The following is a 13,330-nucleotide window of genomic DNA, read 5'->3' as shown; positions in this document are numbered from 1 at the left end:
CTTCAACCTCCTCATGAAAATAAGAGGGCAGGACTAATCAATCCTTTGCTTTTCTACCCACTGTCAGTAGCCAATTATTATTAGTTTTTAGCTTTTATTTTTAAATTAATTTGTATTGGAGTATGGTTGCTTTACAATGTTTTGTTAGTTTCTCAGTGTGCAGCAAAATGAATCAGCTGTACATATAAATGTTGCTGTTGTTTAGTCCCTAATTCATGTCCAACTCTTTTGCAACCCCATGGACTGTAGCCTGCCTAGCTCCTCTGTCCATGGGATTTCCCAGGCAAGAATACTGAAGTTGGTTGCCATTTCCATCTCCAATACATATACATATAACTTTTGTGGATTTGGGTTTCCTTCCCATTTAGGTTACCACAGAGCATTGAGTAGAGTTCCCTGTGCTATACAAGTAGGTTCTCATTAGTTATCTATTTTATATATAGTAGAGTATATATGTCAATCTCAATCTCCCAGTTCATCCCACCCCCTTCCCCTCTTTGTATCCATATGTTTGTTCTCTATATCTGTGTCTCTATTTCTGCTTTGCAAATAAGTTCATCTGCATCAGTTTTCTAGATTCCACATATAAATGATATACAGTATTTGTTTTTCTCGTTCTGACTTGCTTCACTCTGTATGACAGTGTCTAGATCCATCCATGTTTCTTCAAATAGCACATTTCGTTCCTTTTTATGTCAACAGCCAATTCTGTATCTAGCAAATACAACCTTCAGGAATGAAAGTGAAATAAATATATTCTCAGATGAAGGAAATCTAAGAGAGTTGGTTGCCAACAGACCTACCTTTAAAGAATGGCTAAAGGAAATTCATTAACTGCCGGGAGCCGGTGAGGCATTCCGCTCGTGACAAAGGTCATGAGGAAGGAGGCTCGGCATACGCAAAGGCGGGATCGAGCCTCAGGAGTCCCCCCGGATATTCTCGAGCATTTTCCCCCCAAAAAACCAGAGTCTGCCTACTTTATTGCTTTGTGCTCTCACCTCTGACTTTACTGGGGGCTGTCCCCTACCACCATCTCTCTCTCTCTGTCAAAGAGTTAACTTACAGCTCCAATGAATAAAGTTCCTGGGCAATTAGGAGTGTTTAAATCCAAACCCCTCAGATGGCTCTCTAACTCGCCTTACAAGTTTACCCGGACTCCTGCAGCTATGCATACGATTGTTTACAGTCTCCTAGCCTCCAGAGGCATGGGATTCTTAAGATATTCAAATAGCTTAGAGCCTCTCAGAGAGTTAAAAACTGTCAGAATAAACTAGTAAAGGATTTCATTGATGAGTCAATGCTTGTTGCCAAGTTTTCACATCCCCTGAATTGTATCCTTGAATGTGTATTAATTAATAGTTGGTATATAGAAAAAAATAAGTAGTGGCCTTGGTGTTAGTAACTTTAGACCCTTAAGGTAATAAATTATTTTCTTTGTTGTAAACCCATTACACATCCGCCCTATAGGAATGCAATTTTATCTTTGGAGGATGGCACGAAACCTTAAAATAATTACTCTTAGAGAAAATAAGTCTTTGTTGATAAGTTCTTGTCAAGAGTCATAAAATGTTAGTAGGCCTTCTGGCCAGAAGATGATGTAAATCACCTAAACCATTTGTATACGATAAATTTGCAGGAAAGAAACCTTGGTTTTTGATAAGAATCAAAGACTGCTGACTTTGCATCCCCTATTATCCTCTATGTGTAACTTAGGGTATAAAAGCCCCTGTTAAAAATAAAGCTACGGGCCTTGCTCCCCAACGCTTGGTCTCCCCATGTCATTCTTCCCTTTAACTTCCAGCTGAGTCTCCATCTGGAACGCAGAACCCACCACGCTTACTAATTATGCCTGGGCTTCTAAGACCCACTCGAGAAGGTGTCTAGGGTGAGGCACCTTCCGCTATTCGAGAGGGTGCCTGCGGCCTACGTAAGTGGTGCAAACTTCTTGTCTTGAAGTTTTATTGGTCTCCCGTGTAAACCAAGCTACTCAGCCTCTTTTCTCCACTGAATTTTCCTACTGAGCTATCCTCATTCTATCATTCTTTATATCTCTAATTAGCATATAAATAGTCGCCTAGGCCGTCTCTCCTTCGAATACCCTGGATCAGCTGGGGCTGGTCCCCAGCAAGTGGCGCCCGGGACAGGTGTTTTCGAAGGTAAGCTCCCAGCAATTGGGGTCACCAGCCCTATTGCTCCCCGTTCTCGGAACAACTGGGTTATCAGCCCTCTTGTTCCCCCACGGAGCACTTTGGGTCAACAGCCCTACTGCTCCTCCCTTGGAACAGTTTGGGCCATCAGCCTACTGTTCCTCCCCCGGAACAATCTGGGTCACCAGCCCTATTGTTCTTCCAGTGTTCGGGACGGCTAGGACCCCACTCAAGGGTGCCGCGGTCCCCCCTGTAGGATAGACAGGGCGAGAGGAGTGGGAAGTGTTGAAAGTGTTCAAGAGTTAGACTTAGAGAGAGAAAACAGTTTCTGAAGTTAAAAGGCCAAAGAAAAGCCTGATCTTTTGATAGCTTAAAGCAAAATCTTTTACTACACTTAATTTTCTGACATGGGTAATACTGAATCAAATGAAAGACAGCTCTTTATAGGAGTAATTTTACAGTTATTAGGTAAAAGAGGAATCAAAGTTAAAAAATCTGCCATTCAATCATTTTTTTCATTTGTACAAGAGCACTGTCCCTGGTTTCCAGACGAAGGCTCTGTTAACTTAGATGTCTGGGAAAAAGTAGGAAAACAGCTAAAAACTTACCATGCCGAACATGGCTCAGAAAAGGTGCCTAATGACGCCTTTTCCTTATGGAATATCATTAGAGATGTCTTAGACCCTGCCCCTGATTCAGAAAAAGTACATCTTAAAAGTGATAGTGAAGAAAATGCTGTAGCTAAACCTGCCCCTGAATCTAAAAGAGTAACTTTTAAAGAGGAAAATGAGGTCGAAACTGTAGTTAAACCTGAAGAAAATGAGAAAAACGAAGACCCGCCTGACTATCAGCAACTAAGAAAAATGTTAGCAGCCATGACTACTCAGGAACAACCTAAAGATAGGGATGAGGAACAAGATCAGCCTTCCCCAAAAGAAAAAGAGAATTTAGGCGAGATAACAGCTAAATATCACTCTGATGGAGATTGGCATCTCTTAAACAAAGATGCCCCAAAAGGCCTAAGAGAAACTTCCCCTGTCAGACCATCCGCTCCTAGGAGCTTGAGGGAAACATCCCCAATCAGACAGTTTGTAAGATTTAGTCACCAAACAGTTAAAGGATCTCCGGAGCAGGAGAAGAGAAATACGGGACGCTCCCATGCCTCCATGCCTCCTCCTCCGTGTGGGGGTAAAGGGCCTCCTCTAGGAGTTTCCCGGAGAAGGGTTTTCTCTAGTCCCGAGGATAAATTTGATCCTCACCTTGAGGCTTCTTTTCTAGTCCCCTCTGCAGTTTAGATAGGGTAAAGAAGATACAAAATAAATAAAAATATTCTCAAAAAAAATTTTAAAAAAATGGGTTTCTCTGCATCTAAGAATAGACAAATGTTTATTGGCTCTGTGAAATATGATTAGAAATGTCCTGGACCCCTGTCATGAGGCTGTTAAATAGCCTTTGAGGGAGGCTATAGTGGTAGATGGTGGTGAGTCTCCACTTTCTGCATAGATCATAATTTCTGCTATTGGAAAAAAAAAAAAAGGAGGGAGAAAGTGCTTTACCTCCCGAGGAAGGAGAGGGTTTACAGGACGCTGCGGCCGAGCGCCCTGGAGAGCTCCCCCCCCCCTCTGCACAAACCTTTAAAAAACTTATCCACCACTTTCTGATTTAAGGTGATCGCCACCACCTCTGTTGGTGCTTCCCAGGACCCAGGAGTTCCCCACTTTGCCCCCAAAGCCTCTCAAAGCGTTGCCTAAGCCTGAGGAAGATAAAAAGTTTTTTGAACAGTGGAGCTTTTAAAACAGACTGCGTGCACAATATGCAGAGCATGCTCCTTAGAGAAAACCTCCTCAGGGGGGTCTCATCCAGGCTAGGAAAAAAGCGAAAGGGGATTTAGCAACAATATTAACCCCTGATGTGCCGCTTACTCCAATTCCAACGGGAGTGGCTGGCCCCCTACCTGAGGACATTGTAAGATTTGTCCTGGGGCGTAGCTCACTTTCTTTTCAAAATAAAAAAAAAAAAAAAGAGAGAGAGAGAAAAGAAATTTCGGTGGTGCATGGTGTAGTAGATTCTGATTATATTGGAAAAATTAAAAGTTTTGATCTCACCGCCTAACAAAACTGTACAAATTAATAAAGGTCAAAGAGTAACACAGCTTTTACTTTTACCTTACTATCAGACAAGAAAAAACTTGACTTCTCAAGCTAGGAGCCACAAAACATTTGGATCTAGTGATCTAGCCTTTTGGGTGCAGGAAGTTACAGTTCCAAGGCCTTTAAAAGATCTTTTAATTCAAGGGAATAAAATGTCAAGACTGAGCAGTTATTTAGGCTTTTCAACATTTAAGAGACCACACCTTTAATCTTTTGACTGACTCCAGATATATTGTGGGGTTATTTCCTCATATTGAAACTGCTAATATTCCAAAAAATAAAACTACTATCTTCTCCTTGTTATCTGATTTACAAAAAGAGATTAAACACAGAGATAAAAAATATATTGTGGGACATATTAGAGTCCATTTCAACTTGCCCAGCCCTTTACATGAAGGAAATGCCTTGGTAGATGCATTGACTAAAGTAATTGTTTTAAATTACATAAAAAGATTGATAAGGCCAAAAATTCTCGCAAAATTCACCATCAAAATGCAGCTGGTTTAAGGTATAAATTTCATATCCCTAGGGAAACAGCTGGACAAAAAGTTATGTCCAAATTGTAATTAATCACTTAAACGTAAACACACAGGGGCAGACTACAATGATGAGACACTAGATGCCTGAATTACAGGCTACGACTCGGCCCCTGGTCAAGTAAAAAGACCTCCTTACTGGAGAGTGTAAAAGGCCAGATGTGTTGCTAACTTGTGGGAGAGGGTATGCTTATATATTTCTACAGAATGCAGATTCTCCGATTTGGATCTCAGAAAAATTCGTCATGTCACATTCCCCAAAGACCAGGTTCGCGGCGCGCGCACTCGCTCGCTCCCCCTCCCCTAGCCAGCTCTCTCCTCCACGCCGCCAGCGGCGCCCCGCACCCTCCTTGCAGCACCCTGCGACCTAGAGCAAGAAGTCTGTGCGGCGAGTGAGGGCCAGAGAGGAAAGCGCGCCCGCGGAATGCAGTCCAGACCAGCGCACTCCCGCCGGCGACAGGAAAACGCCCGGAGCCCAAGCGGCGGCGGCTAGCCCGAGTCCGCGAACCCCGCCCCTCCGCCCGCCGTAGACGCCGCAGCCCACAGCCTGCCGTTCCCGTTCTGCCTCCTGATGCTGCGGACACTGCTCCGCCGAGCCGATGCCTACAGCTGCTCCTTGTTTCATCTTGTTTAAATCCTCAATATAATGTTTGCTCCTTTGTGGTGGTGTTGTGAACAAATGTATGCTCTCATCTTGTTTAAATCCTCAATATAATGTTTGCTCCTTTGTAATGTTACAACGTCCACCTTATCTTATGATGTAACCACTTATTGAATTATGCTCTTGCTGTATTACAACAACTGCAGGATTTAATGCGAACACGACGGTTTGTGGGCTTACTTATCTTGGGAATAGCAGCTTTGATAAGTGCAATTACTTCTGTTACTGTGGCAGCAATATCATTGACTCAACAAGTACATACTGCTCAATATGTTGATTCTATGTCCAAAAATGTTTCTTTAGCATTGGCAACACAGGAAGCTATAGACAGAAAATTAGAAATGAGGGTAGATGCCCTAGAGGAAGCAGTAATACATATTGGGACTGAATTGCAGGCTTTAAAGGTGAAAATGGCATTGTCTTGTCATGCTGACTACCGGTGGATATGTGTAACACCCCTGAAAGTAAATGAGACAGATTTTGAATGGGAAAAGATTAAAAACCATATTTCAGGTATCTGGAACAGCTCTGACATTGGCTTAGACTTAGGGAAACTTCACAATCAAATAGCAACCCTGGAACACTCCCGATTAGATTTTACTGCCGCTGGAACAGCAAATGATTTCTTCCATACTTTCTCTAACTACATTTCAGGAAAAAATATTCTGTCTACCTTCCTTGGCTATGCTACGTTGGCTGTTTTAATTTTACTTCTAATAATCATTCTTCCTTGTATTGTCAGGATTCTTCGGCAGAGCATTCAGAGGCTCGCGACTGAGCTACATCTGGCTGTTTTAAGAAATAAAAAAGGGGGAGATGCCGGGAGCCGGTGAGGCATTCCGCTCATGACAAAGGTCATGAGGAAGGCGGCTCGGCATACGCAAAGGCGGGATCGAGCCTCAGGAGTCCGCCCGGATATTCTCGAGCATTTTCCCCCAAAAAAACCAGAGTCTGCCTACTTTATTGCTTTGTGCTCTCACCTCTGACTTTACTGGGGGCTGTCCCCTACCACCATCTCTCTCTCTCTGTCAAAGAGTTAACTTACAGCTCCAATGAATAAAGTTCCTGGGCAATTAGGAGTGTTTAAATCCAAACCCCTCAGATGGCTCTCTAACTCGCCTGACAAGTTTACCCGGACTCCTGCAGCTATGCATACGATTGTTTACAGTCTCCTAGCCTCCAGAGGCATGGGAAGCTTAAGATATTCAAATAGCTTAGAGCCTCTCAGAGAGTTAAAAACTGTCGGAATAAACTAGTAAAGGATTTCATTGATGAGTCAATGCTTGTTGCCAAGTTTTCACATCCCCTGAATTGTATCCTTGAATGTGTATTAATTAATAGTTGGTATATAGAAAAAAATAAGTAGTGGCCTTGGTGTTAGTAACTTTAGACCCTTAAGGTAATAAATTATTTTCTTTGTTGTAAACCCATTACACATCCGCCCTATAGGAATGCAATTTTATCTTTGGAGGATGGCACGAAACCTTAAAATAATTACTCTTAGAGAAAATAAGTCTTTGTTGATAAGTTCTTGTCAAGAGTCATAAAATGTTAGTAGGCCTTCTGGCCAGAAGATGATGTAAATCACCTAAACCATTTGTATACGATAAATTTGCAGGAAAGAAACCTTGGTTTTTGATAAGAATCAAAGACTGCTGACTTTGCATCCCCTATTATCCTCTATGTGTAACTTAGGGTATAAAAGCCCCTGTTAAAAATAAAGCTACGGGCCTTGCTCCCCAACGCTTGGTCTCCCCATGTCATTCTTCCCTTTAACTTCCAGCTGAGTCTCCATCTGGAACGCAGAACCCACCACGCTTACTAATTATGCCTGGGCTTCTAAGACCCACTCGAGAAGGTGTCTAGGGTGAGGCACCTTCCGCTATTCGAGAGGGTGCCTGCGGCCTACGTAAGTGGTGCAAACTTCTTGTCTTGAAGTTTTATTGGTCTCCCGCGTAAACCAAGCTACTCAGCCTCTTTTCTCCACTGAATTTTCCTACTGAACTATCCTCATTCTATCATTCTTTATATCTCTAATTAGCATATAAATAGTCGCCTAGGCCGTCTCTCCTTCGAATACCCTGGATCAGCTGGGGCTGGTCCCCGGCAATTAACCAGAAAGGAAATTATAACACAACAAGGATGGGTCTTTAGGAAAGAAGAGCGATAAAGTGAGTAAAAGTTAAGGCAAATAGAATACTCCTCATGAATTTTTTAAGATCATGTTTCATCATTAAAGCAAAAACTGTACCATCATGTGATGTGAGTTCAATGTGCACAGAGGAAATACTTAAGTTATTTCTATTTAAATGTGGGAGGATAGAGGAACCAAAATGGAAGCAAAATTTTTCTACTTGATGAAGTGATTGAAATGATGATACCAGTAAACCAGGATATGTACACATGTATATTGCATTGAAAACTATAAAATAAAACAATAAAATAAACCATATGAAGAGCTATATTCAAAAGTAATTTCCAAAAAATGCTTAGGTGTCCTACAAGAAAGCAAGAAAAGGAAAACAGAGTAATGAGAAACAGAAAACAAATAATAAAGCAGCAGACTTAAGCTTAAATATGACATAATTACTTTAAATGTAAATGGTGTAGGAATAACAATTAAAAGAAATTAGCAGAGTAGATTTTTTAAAAACACCACCAAATTCTATGCTGTACACAAGAACCTCACTTCAAATTTTCATGGTGTTTTAAAGATTTATTCATTCTAAGCATAGTTTTATGCTTCTTACACACAACAACTAAAATTACTTTATTTTATAACATAAACAATGGTGAACTTGAAAGCAACCAAGCCTGGAACTGTGAAGGATCTTTTGTGCCATCTAGTTTAATGGCCTCATCATGGAAAACTTAGTTTAACAATATCCTAGACCAACAATTAATTTCTAGGTGATGCTAGTATACTTAAGATGGCAGTCGTCTCACTACTCCTCAAGTCTATCCATTCCCTAGGTTGACCAAGGACGGTTGCAGCCCTCCGGTCTTAATTCCAAACCATGCAATAGTACAGCGGTAATTTCATTTCTCTTGGGCCTGGTAAACTTTCAAGTATTTGAACATGCTGTCATATGTCCTTTCCAAGTCTTTGTTCTCTAAACCAGGTGTCCCCCACCTCCGGGATCTAATGCTTAATGATCTGAGGTGGAGCTGATGTGATAATAATAGGAATAAAGTGCACAATAAATGCAATGCATTTGAATCATCCTGAAACCACCCCCCAACACTGTTCCATGGAAACATTGTCTTCCACAGAATCAGTCCTTGGTGCCAAAAAGGTCTGTTGGCAACCAATTCTCTGCTGCTCTAAACCACAAATGTTTCTTTCATCCATTCATCACAAGACATGGATCCAGCTCTTTTATCACCCACATTGCCTTCCTCTGGAAACACTCCAGAAGAATGCTTTTCTTAAAGTCTTAAAACAAATCTTTAAGTATTTAAAAGCATTGAAAGTATACAGAGTTTAATTTCTGACCACAATGGGATCAAACTAGAAATTAATAACAGAAGGACAGCAAGAAAGTCTCCAAATGTGTTGAAAAAAACCACACTTCTAATTAATTCTCCATAATTTCTATATGGTAACAATAAGCATGTAAAAATGTAAACTAATATATATTTATAATTTATAATTGCTTCAAAGAAAATGAATACCTGAGAACATATTTATTAAACATACACAGGATCTGAATGCAGAAAATTATACAAATTTTGGTGAAATTTATTAAACATGTACAGGATCTGAATGCAGAAAATTATACCAATTTTGGTGAAAGAAATCAAGGATCTAAATAAATAAATAAAGAGATATACTCATGGGAAATGCCAAATGAGTCATAAGCTGGAATCAAGATTGCCAGAAGAAATATTAACAACCTCAGATATGCAGATGACACCACCCTAATGGCAGAAAGCAATGAGGAACTAAAGAGCCTCTTGGTGAAGGTCAAAGAGGAGAGTGAAAAAGCTGGCTTAAAACTCAACATTCAAAAAACCAAGATCATGGCATCTGGTCCCATCACTTCATGGCAAATAGATGGGGAAAAAATTGCAACAGTGACAGATTTTATTTTCTTGGGTTCCAAAATCACTGCAAACAGTGACTGCAGACACAAAATTAAAAGATGCTTGCTCCTTGGAAGAAAAGCTATTGACAAACCTAAACAACATACTAAAAAGCAGAGACATTGCTTTGCCAACAGAGGTCCATATAGTCAATGCTGTGGTTTTTCAGTAGTCATGTACAGATGTGAGAGTTGGACCATAAAAAAGGCTGAGAGCCAAAGAACTGATGCTTTCGAACTATGATTCTGGAGAAGACTCTTGAAAGTCCCTTGGACTGCAAGGATATCAAACAAGTCAATCCTAAAGGAAATCAATCCTGAATACTCATTGGAAGGACTGATGCTGAAGCTGAAGCTCCAATACTTTGGCTACCTGATGCGAAGAGCTGACTTATTTGGAAAAGACCCTGAAACTTGAAAAGATTTAAGGCAGGAGGAGAAGGGGATGACAAAGGATGAGATGGTTGGATGGCATCACCGATGCAATGGACTTGAGTTTGAGAAAACTCTGGGAGATGGTGAAAGACAGGGAACCTGGCCTGCTGCAGTTCATGGAGTTGCAAAGAGCTGGACATGACTTAGCGACTGAACAGCAACAATAACAACTGTGTTCATGGACTGAAATATTAAACATATAAATGATGTCCATTCTCACCCAAACTGATCTGTAAGTTTAACACTTGCTAGCAAGCATTTTGTACCCATAGACAAGTTTATCCTAAAATTTGTACAGATGAACACCAGCCCTAGAATAGCTAAATAAATGTTGAAGAAGAAAAATAAAGTGTGAGGAATCACTCTAACCAATAGTAACATATACTCTATAGCTACAGTAATCAAAATAGTGTGATATTGGAGAGAGGATGGATAGACACATAGACCAAAGCAACAGAAGAGAGAACATCAAAATAGACCCACAGAAATATGCTCCACTGGTTTTTGACAAAGATGAAAGAAAAAAAATTCAAGGGAGGAAGGATAGCTTTTTTAAACAAACTGTGCTCTAGCAATTGGGCATTTTTAGTCAAAAATTGAACCTGGATTTAAACCTCCAAACCCTAAATAAATATGAACTCAAAATGGACTACAGACTTAAATGTGAAATAAAACTTTAAAATATTTAAAAGAAAACATAGAATATCTTTGAGACCTAAGGCCTGGTAAAAAGTTCTGACATATAATACCAGAGCCATGATCCATAAATAAATTGGACCTCATCAAATCAAAAATTGTGCTGTAAGAAAGCCCTTGTTAACAGAATGAAAATACAAGCTACAGATTGGGTGGAAAAATATTTGCAAACCATCTATCCAACAAAAGAGTCATATCTAGAATATATTATATAGAACTCACGAAACTTAATAATAAAAACAAGCAGTTCAATTAGAACATGACAAGACATTTAGCTAAGGAGGATATATGGGGTTTCCCAGGTGGCGCTAGTTTTAAAGAACCCACTTGCCAATGCAGGAGACATAAGAGATGCGGGTTTGATCCATGGATTCCCTGGAGGAGGGCATGGCAACCCACTCCAGTATTCTTGCCAGGAGAATCCCATGGACAGAGGAGCCTGGCAGGCTACAGTCCATAGGGTCGTGAAGAGTCAGACACAACTGAAGCGACTTAGCGTGCATGCACAGACAATATACAGATAGAAAATAAGCACATAAAAAGATTTTCGCCATTATTAGCCATAAGGGAAATATTGGGTTAGCCAAAAAGTTTCAATTAACTTTTAGGCTAACCCCAATATAAATTAAAACCACAATAAGATATCACAATACACCTATCATAATGGCTAAAATTTTTAAAAATAGTGATAACATCAAAGGCTGACAAGGATGTAGAGAAACAATATATTCAGAAATTGCTGACCCAGAGTGTAAAATGTTACAGCCACATTGGAAATTTTAACTGAGTCTTATGAAACTAAACAGGCACTTACCATACAGCTTAGAAATTGTACTCTTGGGCATTTATCCCAGATAAAGAGAAAATTTTGTTCACACAATAATCAGTGAACAAATATTCACAGCAGCTTTATCCCTAATAGTTCCAAACTGGAAGCCCTGGTGTCCTTCTTGGGTAGGAGGTATACAAATTCTGGTGCAACCATGCGAAGGAATACTAACTTAGCAATAAAAGCAGTGAACTATTGACACTTGACATTTCCAGCAACTTGGATGACTCTCCAAAGAAGAATGAGAAAAAAAAAATCCCAGACTGAGTGAAAAAGCCAATCTCCAAAGTAAAAAAAAAAAAAAAACCCAATCCCCAAAAGTTACATCCTATAAGATTCCATTTTTACAACATTCTCAAAAAGACTAAATTATAGAAATAGACAGCAGATTAGTGGTTGTGAAGCATTAAGGAAGGCGAACAGGAGAGAAGTGGGTGTGGTCAAAAAAAAGGGCAACATGAGGGATCCTTATAGTTATGAAACTGTTCTGTATCTTGACTGTGATGGTGGATGCATGAACGCACATATGTGATAAAACTGCATAGAACAATTCACAAACACACACACACAAACGAAAAAGTAAATTGGGGAAATCTGAACAAGATCGGTAGATTGTGTCAATGTCCTGATTTTGATATTGCACCATACTGCAGTTTTGATAGATGTGGAAAACTGTGGAAAATTGGGTAAAATGTACGCGGATCTATTTTTTTCTTGCAACTGTATGTAAATCTACAGTTACCTCTAAATAAAAAGTTTCATTAAAAATTCAATTGCAGGGACTTCCCTGGTGGTTCAGTAGCTAAGACCCTGATCTCCCAGCGCAGGGGGACTCAGATTCTATCCCTGGGTAGGGAATTAGATCCCACATGCCACAACGAAGACGGAAGATCCTGTGTGCCACAACTAAGACCTTGGTGCAGCCAAATAAATAAATTTTAAAAATAATTGCATTCTGTATATGGAAAGTGAACATGTGGAAACCAAAATTAAGCACACAGTACCATTTACAGCCATTCTAAAGGAAATGAAATAGATGAAACTCTAACAAAATATGTATAGGGTTGCTGAGTAAGTACAAAGAGGTGGCTCAAATCAGTTCTTTTGTGGTGTTGGAATATTTTTGTATCTTGATCATAGTGGTGGTTGCATGAATCCTGACATGGGATAAAATTGCTAGAGCGATACAGGCACACATACACACAAATTAATGCAGCTTAGAAAAATGGAGAAACCCAAATTGGGCCTGTAGTCTAGTCAAGAGTAATATACCAGTGTCAGTTTCCTAGTTTTAATATTATACTGCATCTACAGAAAATGTCACCATTGGGGTACGCGGGTAAAAGGCACAAGGTCTTTTTTGTGCTATTTGTGCAACTTCCCTGAGTCTATAATTATTTCAAAATAAAATGCTAAAGATAAATGAGATGTGGACAAGAAGAGGTTTCAGAAATGATTGGAGGGAACAGGCTCTGCACATGAATGAGGCAGGATCCAGTCTAGGAAAAAAAAAAAAAAGGTTTCTATGTAGCTTAAGTCTATATTCATGTGGCCCCTTCTGTTTCAAATATTTTTGTTGTATTATACAAGTAATAGTTACAGATACACAAATGGATATACATACATATACACGAAAAACAAAAGGTATGTCTTTCTTCCTACTTCCTTAACCAGAGTAAATGATGTTCAATAATGTGACATTTATCTACCCTGATTTTTTTATGCATTCGTATTCATGCATGGTTATATTGTTGTGATCCAATAACCTAGTGCCTCTCAAACTCTCTCTTC

The 13,330-nt window shown here is 39.8% G+C and overlaps 1 long non-coding RNA gene across 1 annotated transcript in view; it reads right to left on the bottom strand.

Annotated features, from left to right (window-relative positions):
* Positions 1-11,687, bottom strand: part of LOC147341324 (uncharacterized) — a 34,699-nt gene extending 23,012 nt beyond the window's left edge. The window contains exon 1 of the long non-coding RNA XR_015159595.1: positions 11,525-11,687. This is a non-coding gene — a long non-coding RNA (uncharacterized LOC147341324). The remainder of the gene's footprint in view (positions 1-11,524) is intronic.
* Positions 11,688-13,330: the final 1,643 nt, after the last annotated feature.

Source organism: Bos grunniens, chromosome X (assembly GCF_055505025.1).
Source record: "Bos grunniens cultivar Pamir isolate PY7600 chromosome X, Bosgru_T2T1.0, whole genome shotgun sequence".
NCBI lineage: Eukaryota > Metazoa > Chordata > Mammalia > Artiodactyla > Bovidae > Bos > Bos grunniens.
The sequence above is the reverse complement of the archived record's forward strand: the minus strand, read 5'-3'. Positions and strand labels throughout refer to the sequence as shown.